Here is a 17,928-nt window from a genome sequence, read left to right on the forward strand (position 1 = left end):
ACTCCTGGACTCAAGAACACTACACCAAATCCAGGTTTTTGTCACAGGGTATATCTGTTGCTGATTGAATTTGTAACAGATATAAGCCGTTGCAGAAACGCTGTGATTAATTTTGTTATTTTTTTGCAACGTCTTTTCTGTGACAATGATTAATTAAAGTCACACTTATGAACCGTTACAATAACAAACAGCAACAGTTGACCTAATTTCAGGGTTTCGACATGTGTCTTACTTGCCACAATTATTTTAACGGTTAAAAGTGTTACTCTTGCTTGCAACAATTACTAGGATGCCACGTGTCACGATTCCTCACACTTTCGGTAACGATTATATGTGTTACACATATCTTTGCAACAATTCAGAAGAAAAACACGTGTCTTTATTTAGTCACAGCTTTCAAAAATTGATCCGGTTATTTCCGTTAGAATATTCGTTACATTCAAATAAAAAAAAGGTGCCCTCCGATCACCCTGAACCTGTCGGAGTTCCAGGCTACAATCTAACTAGAAACACAGACCTGCAATGCATACATTTCTCAATTTGCTGAGCTTCATCCATTTCTCCATTTGCAATCTATCTCGTTATTACCTACACTCCTTACGATCTTGAGATATCATTCTTTTCATGAATCCTAAGTTCATATAACAATTTAGCAATGGCAACGCAGAACACAAAGAAACCGAAATAATATACCAAGTTATTCTCTTCATGAATCCTATACAAAACACGCTGAGAGATTAGTTCATATAACAATTTAACAATGGCAACGCAGAACACAAAGAAACCGAAATAATATACCAAGTTATCAAGATCTTTCAGAAACGATAATTCTAATATTTTAAACAACCAAGTAAGTTATCCATGAAATGTTTACCTTCTCAATATAAAGAAAACCCTGAGTATTAGGGCCTCCTATGATACTCAAACTCAGCACATCCATCTTGGAAGAAATGGCATGCCCAATGAATTAAAGGTTACCTGCAATAGGCATAATATACACTTCTCAGAAACTTGCACCTAATAATATTTACATGTTGTAATACACAGGAAATATCAAAAAAGACAAAAGCAGAAAAGGTAAACTCTTGCTTAGCTTTCTAGGCTCTAAATTCAGAAATGACGACATTATGTGCTAGGCACAACTTGTTCAGCTGAGGTTCAGTTGGTTCAGAACCAATCCCGACCGCTTCAAGAAAATGTAATCATGGTGATAAATGAAGGAATGAGACAATCCAAAATAACACAGAACAATTTAAAAAATTCTATGATAATATCTAAAAAGCGTGTCATAAAGGCAAATCAGCACACATTTAATCACCAAGGGGGAATATGAATCTAAAACTATGAGAGTTATAGCATACCTACAAGCTAACCAACAAGAAAAAAAACTTCTAAATATCCAACACAGTAAGGGTGTAAACTTAAAATTATTACCTAACGCATAAACTAACACCACGAATAGTGCCCACAGTGGATTCTAAGAGAGCTAATTAATCAGACAATCATCCTTAATCAAATTTACAATGAACATGGTAGTGCTTCTCACTTGCAGCATTCTCTGCACAAGAGAAAAAAGCAGATATAAATACTCTCGAAAAGGAGCATAAAAAATTTTGATGACAGAAATGTTAAGTTTCTCAATTTCGAGTAATCAGAAACAGGGATATCCAGGCTACCGTTAACCAAAAGACAAGGAGCAAGGTCCTGGGACCAATGTCACCACAACCTATACTAGACTAAGACAGATTCACAAGCTGCATTATTTCTTAAGAAAAAAACTATTGTAATGAAGACGATATAAAATAGATGAAGCCGGGATCAAGGCACTTACTGTGGATGAAGTCTACAAGACGGCATATATTGTCGTACGATGGACCAAAGAGATAATCTCTTGTGGGTAGCATCAAATGGTCAATCTCAAAAGCCTGCATAAGACACAGACGGAGACAACCATTAGATGAGAGAAATAGAATATAAAATCAATACAAGAAACAAAACCACTGCGCCTAGAAAAATGCATCTAATGAATATTAAACCAATGACGCCAAGACCAGGTGAATAAACATTAAGCGATAAGCAAAAGACTTATTTCGAGATGTATGCCAGTAATATATGAAAGGTAATGAAACTAAGAAAAAAAAAGTAAGTGTCAGTATTTACATGAACGTGTCAAAATGGTAGCAGACTTAGATTATAACGAAATAAGCTAAACTAATCAACTCTACGCAGGAATAAATCAATTGCAACGGCTTCTGTGGGTCAATCCATGTTTGCCAGTCACCAAGATACTGAAAGCTGGAGTAATTCTTGATGCCATTTGCCTTTACAGGCCAACATTTACCCTTAAAGGCCAACACTTACCCTTTATTCAGTTCGCCTTCAAGATAAACAGAATATCATTCGATTCACAAGTTAAACAAAAGCTATGTCTTATAAACCAACATTACTAAATAGTTAACAACATCGACTACAACTCGTGTCATTACCTAAATGATAGCTTCATGAAACTTTTGTTCTTGTATGTCTCTTGCTTGCCTAAGCTGTCTGACACACTCCTTCAAAACCCCATCGAGATGACCTACCTGATCTTCAAGCGCTGAATTCTTCTGAACTGCAGTTTCAAGCCGCTTCTTGAAGGACACCGCTGCATTTTCTGCGTTCTCCCAACCTACAAATGGAGATTCCAAACATAACAACAAGATTACCTCTTCATGAACAATATTTTAAATATTGCTGACATCCTAATACACATCCAGGAACTCAGATTTGATAACAACAGCTTATAAGATGCAAAAGAGAAGGAAACAAAAGAATCCTTCCATTTCGCTATTAGTTTATTAACAGTAGAATCAACTCATAAATTTCTGCGAGCTTCTTTACCTGTAACACAACAGCTACCACTACAGACCACCTAACATTCATCTAAATCCTTCGTATCACCAGCAGAGCTTCTCACCCATTCTCCATTTACTCCCTGCAGCTTTAGTATGATCTTTATCTTCAACATTGATTTCCTGCACCATTAAGATCAACAAACCTACATAGCCACAAACCCGTTCTTGTTATCAACTGATGGCAACCACAGCCATACACTACAAACCCATCTTAACATAACATACAGTTCCATCTCAACCCATCACTGCAATTCCATACACACAGTCAAATATCAGTCATCAACAACACCAGTCTCTGTCAGTCCCATCAGCAGCTCACAACCAGAAACTTCAATTCGTTTCAGACCCATCTCTTTTTCATTCCCAGACTTCCAAATAACACGACACAATAGCATTATCTCCATCTCAAACAATTTTAGTATCAGCAAACAACCATCAACCAAAAGAAACCCCCAAATTCATCCAATTCGATCTTATTTCAGAATCCTGATTCACCATCTGCAACTGATTCTTCTCAATCTCGTCATAACTCTGTTGCAACTCATCTTATTATGGATCTCCTTCTCTGCTTCAAACAGATTCAACAAACCCTTCAAACAAATTCTACAAAAGAGTTGACCTTTATCTAAATAATAAAGAAATCATCTCAATCACCGTATCTGGTATCAAATTCATTACTGCAAAGACCCATTAATATCATCAATTCCTTCTCAAACTTTCAAATAGCCATCCATCTCATCAAAACCAACAACAAACACAAACCCTAGATTTTCTATTCTTGATGGAAACCAATAAATCTTCAAATCTTCAATGTCAAATCGAATCACACAAACCCTAGCTTCTATTCAGAGTAATCCTCCTCTTCTTCTCGATCTGTAGCAGTAGCAATGACAAAATCTCCACCTAATTTGAAGCAATGGAAGCAAACGAAACTTGGGTTAGGGTTTCACGAATTGCAGAGTTAGAAAACAGAGCGAGAAGAAAAATTTGGAGTTCGATTTTGACTTTTAATTGAAACATTTTGAAGAGATCTTGAGATTTGGTTTCGCTTCTTCAACAATGAGGATGTAGGATTTCTGATTTACTTCATACTGAAACTGATTCCTTCGTTAAATCTTGAGTGAGGGTTTTTTTTTCTGAGGGAGGGGAAGATGAGAGAAAAGTGAGTGAATGAAGATAAGTGAGAGAATTTTTTTTTTGCGATTTATCCAAAAGAATTTGAACGGATAAGATGTGGTAGGATGGGGTCATACGGATTGTGAAATTATTTGGACGTTATAGATTTGATTTAAGACAGTCATACGGATCAAGGTAAGTGTGTTTTCTTTATGCTTTCTGTTTGTGTTAATACGAACTCATGTTTTCGGTTTAATTAGCAACCTTCGACATGAATAAAATCCAAAAAAAATATTGTTAAATTTAGGACATTGTTATCGATATTCTTATACAAAAAGATCCAAAAAATGTATAAGAATGAATCGGGAAAATGAAAAATGAATTCGATAATTGGTGTGTTTCTTTGTGCTTTCTCTTTGTGTTTTTGTGCTTTCTCTTTGTGCTTCCGGTTTGAATTTTGATTAGTCGCATAGGTCATGAAGTAATTTTGAAAAGTCATACAGGTCATGAAGTAGCTTTAGTTCACACTGGTAACCTCAGGTTATAAGATTACTAGAGATAGACCACGAGGGTTATGACTTTAAACTTAGCATGATATATCATCGAAATCGATAAATACGAAGCTTGGTGTTGATCTGGGAGAGATCTGACTTATAACTTAGCATGATACATCATCAAAATCGATAATTATGAAGCTCAGTGTTGATTCGAACTTCAAATGTGGTATAACGACATACAAACTGTGAATCAAGAATCTCCAAGAGGGTTATGACTTTAAACTTAGCATGCTACATCATCAAAATCGATAAATATGAAGCCGGTGTTGATTCGAACTTCAAATGTGGTATAACGGTATACAAATTATGAAACAAGAAGCTCTGGGAGGGTTCTGACTTCAAAATTAAATTTTTTAAGGAAATTCACAATAAACTTTCAACAAGCAACTCAAAATTAGAACACAAACTAATTTTGTTGTTAATAATTTATCTTTAAATTTCTCATAAATATTGACAAATGGTAAAAAAAATGCTCCTCTGACTCGGTTTTCCAACTAAAGGAGAAAAAGCTAATATAAGTTGAATTACTGGAAGTTGGCCGGAAAAGTCAGCGGAAATCATCTTCCGGTAACGAGAAAAAAATTAGGTGGTCACTGGTTAAACTAACGGTCTGGGGCTTGAGTCAGTTACTGACTCAGCTGCTCTGACTCGATTCAATGGCCTTGTCCTAGGCCATTTGCACATAACATAGCCAAATTGCTTCCCTGAATCCCTGCACATCAGTTCTCATTTCAACTGCTACTCAGTTTGTCTACAAACTACCACCAGCAATAACAACTTTCTGCAACAGCAAACAAACCAAAACCCAACACCAGTCACCATTTGCCTGCACCACATCAAAACTATCTCAAACTCTGAATCCCAAAAACCAAAATTGTCGTTCGAAACCAGCAGACAACAGCTTCAGACACATGGTTCCATTGCAACCACCACCAACACCTGAGATCAAGAAACCTTGACCCAAATCATGGCTTAAAAGTATCAGTCCAACAACATCTTCAAACTCATCAAACCACTTCTCTGTCACCTGCAATTTGTTCCTGAATCCTAACATTCATCTATAAAACTCAGACCAACACCAACCACAACAGACCCATGTTCTCCATTCCAACCGATAATTGCAGTTCAGACCAAACACCTGCAACAGCCACACACCCATTAACAGTCTTCTCCCCTTTTTGTAATCTTAGCCGAGATGAAGCCATGAAAGACTCCATAAACACAAATTTCCATCAGCTCATATCCTCTACTGCCCTCAACCATGTCAGCAACAACACCATGTCTTCTTCATGCTCAACCTACTGTTAAATTACATACCCAATGCTTATTACTAGTCAAGGGTCAAATATTGACTGGTAGAAGTATTATATAGTATATACTCATCCACTCTTTTTTATCTCATCATAGCCCTGGCGTATGATAGACATATACGCATATACCTTTAGGCCTTTACAAAATCTCACTCGAAGAAGAAAAGTAGAGCAGATAAGGATGAGTAGTCATCCTTCTCTAACTAATATCTACATTAATGATGCATATAACATTATCACAGACTATGTAAACATAACATAAACAAGTATTCAGATATTAGAAGCTTACCATCCCAACCAAAAGGAGCAGTCTTTTCCGATTTTTTGAATTTTGACTGCACGGCCTCGTGTATCAAGCATGTATGCCTTTGTCATCTCCAAGCCATTCCAATCCAGTATTTTTGTAAGTTTTTCCTTCCTATCCTCCACCTGTTTTTATTCAGAAATGCCCCTTGTCTCTTGAGGACCTTCAATTTTTAAAGTTCTGTGCTTGAGCAGTTCTCTGTGACAATAAAGAGTAAATCATTCAAACCATTTACTTGAAAATCAATAGTTTAAAAACACAGGGGATGGAACATGGTGTAAACATAGTGTCATTCCTTGGACAATTAAGGATAAAGATATTGCTTATCATTCAGAAACATTTTGGACCATCATATGGTTATTCACTGAATCCTAACACTATAATATGCTTGCATATATCACAGTAATAACAGAAAGTAAACAAATTTCAGTTTTCTTTCCACAATACAACTGAAACAGATATTCATCATCTTACGGCACTGATGCAACTTCAAACAAACAAAACTGACTAAAACCGAAAGACCGAAAGAGAACTCTGTAAAAGTGAATTTGTGTTCTAGTAAAGTAAATCATAGTGGGGTTCACACAGATAAATAATACACCCATACCAAACTAACTCTTAAGGTGTTTCTTTTACCGGTTCTTCTTTTTATTTTATTTTTGATCGGCTACTCTAAAGGTAGTAAACTGACATTAATTTATGTTCTCCTTGTTAAGTCAGGTATCAACAAGTCACACTCCACCAATTGTGGGACTCGTTACATCAAGTATCATTAGTTGATAAGAAACGTGCATGACATGATAAGAAACAAAGTGCAATAGCAGAAAAGCGTAGAAAGTGCAGTAGCTAAGAAAAAGCATATATGAAGAGAAGCAATCACTACCTACTCATGTGTGCAATTCTGAATTTCGATATGAATGCTCAAGAGGGTCCAGAAATCGGTCAAGATCCCTCACAAACTCAAAGCTAAGAAAATTAGTCTGTCTTGTTGTAGAAAGACAAGAACAACAACTGAAAATCTTTAAAACCAAACAATATATCTCCTTGTGGATTTATGCCAAAATTAAACCACAATAATGCTAGAACAGTCACAGTCCTTGTTTACACAAAACAATATATCACTATAGAATTTGTATTACTAAACCAATCAATCCACCAAAATTTACCATTAACTTGGAATTTATCTTAATGTTGCCCCATACTTGAGTATTTTACTAATTAAGGGAAATGGTCAAGTGATGACTAAAAAGAAAATGAACAACAAGCATCATCAGGACTTGTTTACGTATTGGCAAGCCGCTATCAAAGTATGTATCATTTTACTTTATCTAATTAACAGAGTGAATTAGTAAAGAAAAGTAACTCCGCAAATATTTAACTCCACGAAGATTTGTTTAGCCGGAAAAATTTGTTCATAGATACAAATGAAATGACTAGGTGCATGAGAAGGGTTTGGTTATGTGCCAAGCATTTAAACACACAACCAAGTTCACACAGTATAGTACTCATAGAGGGACATATGTTTAAAAAGAGGAAAAAAGAAAGCAAGTCAACAAACTAACCCGTTCAAACTTCTGATTTTAGAAGCGGAAATACCAATCATAGTCTGTAACAACGTACAAGTTCCAATTGAGAGTACCAACGTACAAGTCCTGATCAATAGTACGACAAAACTTAGCTACCACAAAGAGGCAAATGAGATGGATGTACAAAAAATGATTAACAAAATGAAGTATTGCTCTTGTTTATCTTATCCAGTAACAACTATCCGTACACCCTGCACCAGTAGCTAGTATGAGCTGCATATCATCAAAGTCCAAATTATGAATTTAAGGAAGTGACCTTAGATCCAAAACAACTTATTAGGCATATATAATGGACACACTAAAGTAATCATGCATTAGACAAACTAGTACTATTGATTTTCTGTAATACAGACTCCATAATGGAAGAATGTTCATTGTTTTCTATATGTTTTAGATCAATGGGGTCAAGTACAGTACAATAGGAATGGAAGTCTTAGTGCTCACTTGTTCACTAAAATCTGTTCTTAAGCTAAGATGTGTAAAATAATACATACGGAGTTCTATATCACATAAATCATCCTAAGCTATTTATGAGGCCATTCTGCTAACATTTATCTACAACTGGGATAACTAAATACATCTCAAAACAGAACTTAAAAGAAAAGACATCCCTTTTTCTAAGTTAAGGAAATGAGGTGCCTTAATGGTTTAACATCGCCAACAGCTAGCGGCATCGATCTAAACACAAATAAATCCATCTACCAAAGGGAGTTTCAATTCATTGATTACAGGGTAATACAAATCATATAACAAAATCAAGTTATCAATCTAAGATAATTGAACCCACATCAATAAATCAGTTCAATAATCAATCTAAACATTCAAAATACCCTCTAATTTCACCCTAATCTATCACCCAATTTCATATAACTAAAAAAATTATCAATTGATTTTGAAGAAATAGAGAACTCAATCACTTACCTCTTCAAAGAAAAATATTAAACCAACGTAATTTATCATCAGCAGAATCAAGTCTCAACCATCTTCTTCATCTTCATCGATCAAATTTTAGGTCAAACGATCCATATAACTAACAGAATACATAACCCAGCTAAAATGGAACAGACTCGAACTCAAACCTAGATTAATTTTTAGGTGAAACTGGTGTGATTTCGAGCTGAATTTTTTACACTCTCAGAGGGTGTTAATGGCGGCAAACGAAGAACAAAGGAAAGAGAGCGTTTTTCTTTCTGGGTTTGGCTGGGAAAAATCGAGAGGAAGGGATGGTATTTGTCTAAGTCTATTTTCTACCGAGTCAAGACCCATTGACTCAGTCTTTATAGATGTTTTCTAATGGTATTAAATATTAAAAAAAATGAAATTAAAAATTAAAATGAATTTTTATTAATAGAAATTAAATACAATTGTTAGTCTGTATAAATGTTGCAAGAGTAGTGACAAAAAGCATTGTAAATTTGGGGCTGTTTTTGATGTGTTGAAATCTTTGGGTGGAATCATCATTTTAGATTATGATTGTTGGTGTTTAGATAATTGCTAACAAATATTATTGTTGCTAATAAAAGATCACAAATATAAAATTTACTAACAATTATAATTGTTGCAAGACTTATCACAGGTGTATTAGTGACTGAAAAACAAACTGTGACAAATTACACTGTGAGAAAATCCTGGTTTTGGTGTGGAACTTTCCAAATATAGATGATGCATTTTTCACGGTTCAACAGGGAACTGAAAAACGTCTTTAATATCCAGCATTTCTCCTTCTGATAAATCCCAGAGAGATTGTTCAGAAAAAATTAGTGACTCCTCGAGCAGCTATTCGATTTTGTCTTGAACGAGGACTTTTTCTTGCGTCAATTATATAATTCAAGCTTTCTCGACGACCTTTAGAAAAATTCTCTGGGTGGGCGAGGCATATGCTGGATTTTCCTTGTGTTAGATCCATGTTGGATAGAGCACATGTGACCAGGGCTATCCAAGCATCTGGAGATTTGTTCATTTTCCATGATGCGCGAGGTATTGTAGCTCTACTTGCTCGCTGGTGCATTCCAACTCATACCTTCATATGCAGATGGGGAGAATTTACTATTACTTTGGAGGATGTATTTGCTTTGTTGCACCATCCAATCACGGGTAACTTCCCTGAAGAGATTTCAGCAGAGGAGACAGCAGTTTCCAACATCTTGACAATTGAGATGGAGAGAATTAATAAGGTGTCTGGCAAAGGTTGTTACACCCACTGGTTAACACATTGGTATCCACGAGATACCCCTCTTGACGAACCTGACAGTATGTTATCCATTGCTGCTTTCTTGTATTTATGGCTGTCCAGGGACGTGTTTGAAGACCTCGGAACTTTACTAAAGCCATTTGTAATCCCTTTTGCCATTAAGATGGCTCAATGTGAACAAATTCCCATAGGTAGTTTATTCTTGGGTTCTTTGTACTCTAACCTGGAATCCTTGGTTATAGACTCCGGAACGTCAATACGATGTTTCTCCAGGCCTTGATGTGGGAGCGCTTCAAGAATTATGCACCTATTCCTCGTAATATCTTGCAAGGGCTGAATGTTGCTGATTCTCGTCGTATTTTTCCTGAGAAGGATAATGCCAGGATTATGTGTTGGTCTACAAAGAAACCTCAATCCAAGACACGTCTCATCAATGTGTTAGACAATGAATCTGAGTTTAATTTCCTCCCCTGGGTGCTAATTCCTTCTTATGTTTCTCAGTTGAAAACTTTCAATACTGAAGAAAGCATGAATTTGAAATCTGGTGTTGACTTGAACGATGGCGAAAGATCCTTCATGTTGAGTTGTACTCCAGGTCACTTGATATCAGCAATATATGGAGACTTTTCAGTAGAGGAATACAACATCGATAGAACAGCTCGTCAGATGGGTATGGATCAATGTGTTCCAACTTTTCGAAGAAGGAAACCATCAGTGGAACATCTTAAGACCTGTTTAGATCACACACGTGTGGAAGGAGTTTCTTATTGGTTTCCTTGGAACAGATCCAGTTGAAATATTCAGAGGATATAAAAGTCAGAATGAACATATGAGGATCCAATTCCCTTATTTCAAACCATAAATTTGTTCCCCAGAGATGACTTAGTTCTCCTTTATCTTCTCATGGTACAAAGTTAGGGTTCCCTTATTTAGAACCCTAACTTTGTACCTATTACCAAGTGTGATAATTTATGGACAAAGTCGAGACAATACGACAACTATGGTATTCACTTTGTATGATATTCTATGGTATGAAATCGAGACAATACTGTTAGAGCACTGCTCGGTCGAACTCGCAAGCGTTGCTATCTCAAGCTTGTTATCAAGTTTAGTTGCCAAAACTATAAGTCTTGATTTCTAGTCTGCTTATAGCTAAGTCTCGGACTAGGATAGAAAGTGTAGTTGAGCTCTACATTCCATGGCGATCATCATACAAAGACGAAGAACTACTCAAGGAACTGGTGGAACTTCATCGACTAAAAAGGTATGTGGAGACTTGAACTTATCTATCACTCAAAAGTCTATCTACTTTATCTCCTAGTTTGAGACAAAAGTCGTATTGCTATATAGACTTCGATTATACACATTTGCTATTTCGAGCCGAGTTTATCTCGCTTATATATTTCTCGAAATATATGTTGGTAAGCTTTCGCTTTGGCCAAGTTCATCTTTACTAGTGACGAAAGTCATATTAAGTTTCAATTACTTGAAAATTGATTTGACGAAAAATGGTTTGTGAACAACAATTATATAACGTCCTCTAAGAATGTTTCAATGATCGAAATGAGAGTTTAGAATATATAACCATGGTTGGATATAAACATTGTGTGGTAACTCATACATGTGTAAGTCCTTATTCCTTGAACCAAAGTATGCGTACTTTGCTGCCCAGGAAAACCGGAACTAAAGTCCTCGTACTGTCGGAAGTTCACATCCCGTGAATTTCTGCTAGAGTTTGTGAACTGAAAACAAACTTATTCCGGGTACTTAAGCCTGCGTACCAGTATGCGTACTTAAGTTGGTTATTTTCTAAAAACGATTATTCGTGAACTTAAACTTATATAAACTAAGGAATGCATATTTGCAAACCGTGGCTATAAAGTTCATGAATCGATTCGAGTGAATAAAATCGTTTTTGCTTCGATTGTGTCTTGTATACTTCTATGAGATCCAAGCAATTGAAAAACTCTCTAACTAGTTCATTTGAGTCATTTGAACTAGTTGTGGTGAAGAAGAATATGGTTGATATGAAAGTGCTCATATGGATAACCATTTGGTTAACTATTGTTGAACCAACGAAGTGTACATGTTTGGGTACGGTTACACAAACCTAAATAAACGTGCATTTCATTGTGTGTAATAAGCTAAGTTTCGATCTAACGGTTGAAAGATATTAGCTTGAATCTAATCAGGTTTTCATCTAACGGTGAATATTGAATGCTTTGTTACTAAGCTAACAATGATTCCAAACCCTGATTTGTAAGACTATATAAAGGAGAACTTTAGCAACTGGGAAACGTAATCCCCACACTTCCTGTTTGATACTAGTTGTATTAGCTAGATTCGATTCTCCTTTAACCTTAGGTTTCTACCGAGACCTTGTAGGTTAACGACTTGAAGACTTCATAGGGATTTTGAAGCCAGACCGACACTATTTTTCTTGAAGTTGTGTGATCTGATCTTGTTGTTTCTATCGGATTTGAGTACATTCTTAAGATTGGCTTGAGATTGATTTTTCCGATAGGCAAGATATAAAAGAAGTCACAAACATCTTCGTTTCATCGTTTGTGATTCCGCAATATCTTCTTTCGCTAGTCGATTAAGATTATTGTGAGGTGATTGATAATTCCAGGCCGTTCTTCGGGAATATAAGTCCGGGTTATCGATTGGTTCCTGTTCACCTTGATTTATCAAAACACGGAACAAAAACTCGTAGGTATTTCTGTGGGAGACATATTTATCTATTACCGTAGACTTTTCTGTGTGATACAGATTTGTTTATTAAAGTCTTCGACTTTGGGTCGTAGCAACTCTTAGTTGTGGGTGAGATCAGCTAAGGGAATCAAGTGCGTAGTATCTTTCTAGGATCATAGACGTAAGGAGCGCAACTGTGCCTTGGATCCGTTTGAGATTGATTGGGGTTCAACTACAGTCCAGAACGAAGTTAGTTTGTAGTAGGCTAGTGTCTGTAGCGACTTAATACAATGTGTGTTCAATTTGGACTAGGTCGCGAGGTTTTTCTGCATTTACGGTTTCCTCGTTAACAAAACTTCTTGTTTCTGTGTTATTTATTTTCCGTGTTATATTATGTTATATAATTGAAATATCACAGGTTGTCCGTTGAATCGATCAATTGGGAAATCCAACCTTTGGTTGTTGATTGAAATTGATTGATCCTTGAACATTGGTCTTTTGTGCCGTTCAAACGATTTCTCTTGTATTCAATTAGACTCGCAGATTTATATTTGCTTGAGTAAGAATTGAATCGAGAAAGTGAGATATAACTCTTTGATATACTTTTATTAAGATTGAGTCTGACTGTCTAGTTGATTCTCTTAAAAGTATATTGGAGTTAGTCTATAAAGATTGCTAAGAGAAATATTGGGTGTGGTTAGACCCCCGCTTTTTCGATTGGTATCAGAGCAGGGAAACACGTTTAAAGACCTTACAAGTCGGTGTTTGTAGCGATCTTACTCTATGGACATGAATTCTATCTCCATAAACGTACCACCAGTCTTCGATGGCTCAAACTACCTATGGTGGAACATTGTTATGCGTGCTTTTCTTCAAGATCGTGATTTTCAAATATGGGTACGTGTTGTTAATGGCTATGATCCTCCGGTTGATACAGAAGGCGATGTATCTATACCTAAGGATATTGGTAGATATAGTCCAGAAAAAATCCTTGCTGCAAAGGAAAATTCTGACGACTTAAATGCTATCATACATGTCATTACCCCATATCTTCAGCACCATATGACTACGTGCACAAAGTCTAAATAAGCCTGGGATATCTTAGAAACCGTATTTGAAGGAAATACCAGTGATAAAGAAGCTAGGCTTCAAAACGTAAATTCTGATTGGGAAAACCTTCATATGGCAGATGAAGAATCACTTGATGAGTTTAAACACAAAGTGTCTAAAATTGTTAATGCATCTTTTGCATTGGGTAAGACCATTCCTGAAAAGGACATTGTGATGAAAATTCTCAGACCGCTGCCATCTAGATACGATTCTAAGAAGCATGCCATTGTTGAAGGAAATAATCTTGCAACGCTGTCCAGAATTACTCTGGTTGGGAAGTTAAAGATCTTTGATCATGAGCATACGTCCAAGTCTAGTAAGGATGTTGCTCTCAAAGCACTAAAGACTAAATTACTTGATAAAAGTAAAAGTGTTTACATCTATGAAGATGATCTTTCTGAGGATGATTCATCAGATGAAGATCTTGACAAGTCAGTCTTGGTGATCACAAGACAGTTTAGGGATCTTCTTTTGAAGAGAAGTAAACGATTCTCCAGAGATAGATCCAAGTCATCAGATAAACCACACAATCGTGTTCCTCCTAAATAGGGATAATGATGAAATTGATGACGAGGATATGCCTCAGTGCTTTAAGTGTAAAGGTTTTGGTCATTTTGCAAATGAGTGTCCAAATCGAAAGAAATAAACTGGGAACAAAGGTCTTGCTGCAACTCTTGATGAAATGTCTGACAACTATGATTCCAGTGAAAACGAAAAATCAAGTGTTGCACTTCTTTGTGAAAATATTGATTTTGATAATTGTAGCAATACATACATCAATCTTGATATTCTCTCAGAATAAAACTCAACCAATATGGAAGATAAAATTGACCTTTCTATTGGAAACTCTGTGTATAATGTTTCAGGTTCTACTATGTGTCTAGCAGCTTGCACATCTCAGATGCCTGAATTATATCCAAGATTGACGTGCTCGTAGTGTTCACTCAAAGGTCATGAACTATCGAAGTGTTACAAGTTGAAACACAAATTGAGACATCTCAACAAACTTCAACAAAGAGAAAATCGATTATCAAACAAGCTTAAACTTGCTCAAAAGACCGCTGAGATATATAAGATTTTATCTTCGTCTAAGAAGTTAGTTTCCAAGGATAAAACAAGACCATTAGAGAAGAAAGTATGGTCAAATCGTTTTGATAGATAGAGGTCTATGGATTCCTCTCAAAAGGAACTTGGTGGACATATTGTTGTTCACCGCAACACATCTTGATTGTGTTGATTTGTGTATCTTATCTCATGTGCCTGATTAAAAGAGACAAGGTTGTGCACCTCTCAGGCTTTAGGAAAAGTTTGTTTTCTTCTTTTCTTAGGTTTGTTTTTGGTTGATACAAATTTGGAATTCCCTGTCTATCAATAAAGGAGGGTTATTCTCGAAAATTCCACTCTATCTAGGGTTCAGAGTTGTACGTGCACGAACCTGTTAAAGGTTGCGTAACCCTACATTCCTTTTTCCTTCCCTGAAACTCTTTCTAAGACTACTTGTTGAGTTTAAATTGTGATTTTCTCTCACAAACCCATATTCTTATGGATACTACAAGCATCATGTCTTCTGATAGAAAAGATGTTAATATGATTGTTAAGCATTAATCATGAAGGAAAAAGAGAAATCTCCGTTGCTTCCAACTTTGAAAAGGAAAAGAAGGAATCTGAGGAAGCCAAGAGTTGTTCCTTCAAATTCTCAGAAGTTTTCTAATGTTCTTGAAGTGCTGAAGGAGACACGAAAGGAGATTCAACAGATAAAGGTTGTTGTACTTAAGACTCATGAGATTCAGAAGGCCCTGGTTCACATCAGTCAAGAAGGTTTATTGATATTAAATCCTATCTTCATGAACCTTATGTCCCGATGGTTGTTGATGACAAGGAGTTCGGGGACGATAAAGAATTCTTCAAAGGTCTTAACGCCTAGTAAATCTTCTGATGAGAAGTTTATTTCTTGTTTTGTTTAGAAGAATAACTAGAGTTTGGAATAGCCATTATTGTGATTACACATAGCTATGTCCAACGTTTTCATCTTCATTGTTTTTTAGGTTTATTTGTTTAAATTCTAAAAATTGTTTGGAAGATGATTCTTGCAGTATTAATCTTTATGGTTTTATATATTGTAATTTGTTATGGGATATGTTTGTTTGCATCCGTGAACTATGATTGTCCGATACCTTGTCAAAAGTTAAGTCTTTCATATGTCGATATGCATGTATTGATAAAAGAATAAATGAACTTTTGACATTACAAAAGTTTTAAGCCTATTGTATGTCATTATGAAAATATTGATGAAAGATAGGATGAACTTTTGTTTACGAGGATTATGTTAATTGTATATTTTTGTGTAAATAGTGATGGAATATAGAATGAATCCTTGTCTATTCCGCAGTATTGATCTTCCCTGATCCATATTTTTTATGTATATACTGTGCGGCTCCATAAGTTCTCTTATGTTGAGCATTTCCGATTAAATTAATCATGCGATTTCTTGTGGTTAATTTAATTGAGTTTTTTGGATTCAAATTCAAATTCATATGTGATTTGTTATGTCTAAAGAAATCCTTCTTTTCTTGTGAAAGTAAGGTTGCTCTTGTTTTTCTTTCGGAAATGACATTTAATGGGGGAGAGTTCTTAATTGAACTTGTGCTTAATTTCCAAATCTTTGTGGGGAGTGTGGATGTGCAATATTATAGGGGTTATCTTGTATCTTTATAAACTCCTTGATGAAAGCATTTAGCTTCGGCTATATGATTGCATCTAAAAAATTTGATATGTTCTTTCTTTTGGTCATGAAATGTCTTTATTGAAATTTCATTAGGATCCTACTACTTTTCCTACTTTTTTCCAATTTTGTTGACAAAAAGGGGGAGAATTAATGTGTAGTTCACACTACAAATACATATGGTTTTCGGATCATTATGTAAGGGGGATTGGTTTTCATGTGAGATGGAGTATTGATTAAGGGGGAGTGATACATATCACCATAGTATTGTTGTCGAAGTTGTGATACAATTCAACTTTGATGTTGTGTAATAATACTATGACACTGTGTAATAATGATTGAGAATTCTTGTTTTCTCATTGTTATAGCTACGGATTTTAAACAACGATGATGCTGAACTTACAACCTTTGGAATCATTGGAGTACTTGGAAGTGACGAAGATTTCGAGTAATGTTGAAGAACCAAGGATATCATGCATGTGCAAGAGAATATACAAATATTTATTTATTTATTTATTTTGTATTCCATATGCATTGATATTTTTGTCACTAAAATTGACAAGGGGGAGATTGTTAGAGCACTGCTCGGTCGAACTCGCAAGCGTTGCTATCTCAAGCTTGTTGTCAAGTTTAGTTCCCAAAACTATAAGTCTTGATTTCTAGTCTACTTATAGCTAAGTCTCGGACTAGGATATAAAGTGTAGTTGAGCTCTAGTTTCCATGGCGATCATAATACAAAGACGAAGAACTACTCAAGGAACTGGTGGAACTTCATCGACTAAAAAGGTATGTGGAGACTTGAACTTATCTATCACTCAAAAGTATATCTACTTTATCTCCTAGTTTGAGACAAAAGTCGTATTGCTATATAGACTTTGATTATACACATTTGCTATTTTGAGCCGAGTTTATCTCGCTTATCTATTTCTCGAATATGTGTTGGTAAGCTTTCGCTTTGGCCAAGTTCATCTTTACTAGTGACGAAAGTCATATTAAGTTTCAATTACTTGAAAATTGATTTGACAAAAAATTGTTTGTGAACAACAACTATATAACGTCCTTTAAGAATGTTTCAATGATCGAAATGGGAGTTTATAATATACAACCATGGTTGGATATAAACATTGTGTGGTAACTCATACATGTGTAAGCCCTTATTCCTTGAAACATAGTATGCGTACTTTGATGCTCAGGAAAACCGGAACTAAAGTCCGCGTACTCTCGGAAGTTCACATCCCGTGAATTTCTGTTGGAGTTTGTGAACTGAAAACAAACTTATTCCGGGTACTTAAGTCCGCGTACCAGTATGCGTACTTAATTTGGTTATTTTCTAAAAACGATTATTCGTGAACTTAAACTTATATAAACTAAGGAATGCATATTTGTAAACCGTGGCTATAAAGTTCATGAATCGATTCGAGTGAATCAAATCGTTTTTTTTTCG

General features: G+C 35.7%; 2 long non-coding RNA genes across 3 annotated transcripts; both read right to left on the bottom strand.

Moving 5' to 3' along the window:
• Positions 1 to 381: 381 nt before the first annotated feature.
• LOC113281223 lies at positions 382 to 4,067 on the bottom strand. Of its 2 annotated transcripts, XR_003325989.1 has the most exons (6): positions 2,881 to 4,067; positions 2,487 to 2,668; positions 1,832 to 1,925; positions 1,435 to 1,558; positions 875 to 978; positions 382 to 715 (listed from the first exon to the last, which is right to left on the bottom strand). It is a non-coding gene; the product is annotated as an uncharacterized LOC113281223 (long non-coding RNA). The 2 variants fall into 2 exon arrangements; XR_003325988.1 differs by having other exon boundaries at positions 382 to 978.
• A 910-nt stretch (positions 4,068 to 4,977) lies between these two features.
• LOC113277346 lies at positions 4,978 to 8,889 on the bottom strand. The gene is made up of 4 exons (XR_003324867.1): positions 8,689 to 8,889; positions 7,744 to 7,833; positions 6,167 to 6,379; positions 4,978 to 5,868 (listed from the first exon to the last, which is right to left on the bottom strand). It is a non-coding gene; the product is annotated as an uncharacterized LOC113277346 (long non-coding RNA).
• Between the last annotated feature and the right edge of the window lie 9,039 nt (positions 8,890 to 17,928).

This window comes from Papaver somniferum, chromosome 5, assembly GCF_003573695.1.
Source record: "Papaver somniferum cultivar HN1 chromosome 5, ASM357369v1, whole genome shotgun sequence".
Taxonomy (NCBI): Eukaryota; Viridiplantae; Streptophyta; class Magnoliopsida; order Ranunculales; family Papaveraceae; genus Papaver; species Papaver somniferum.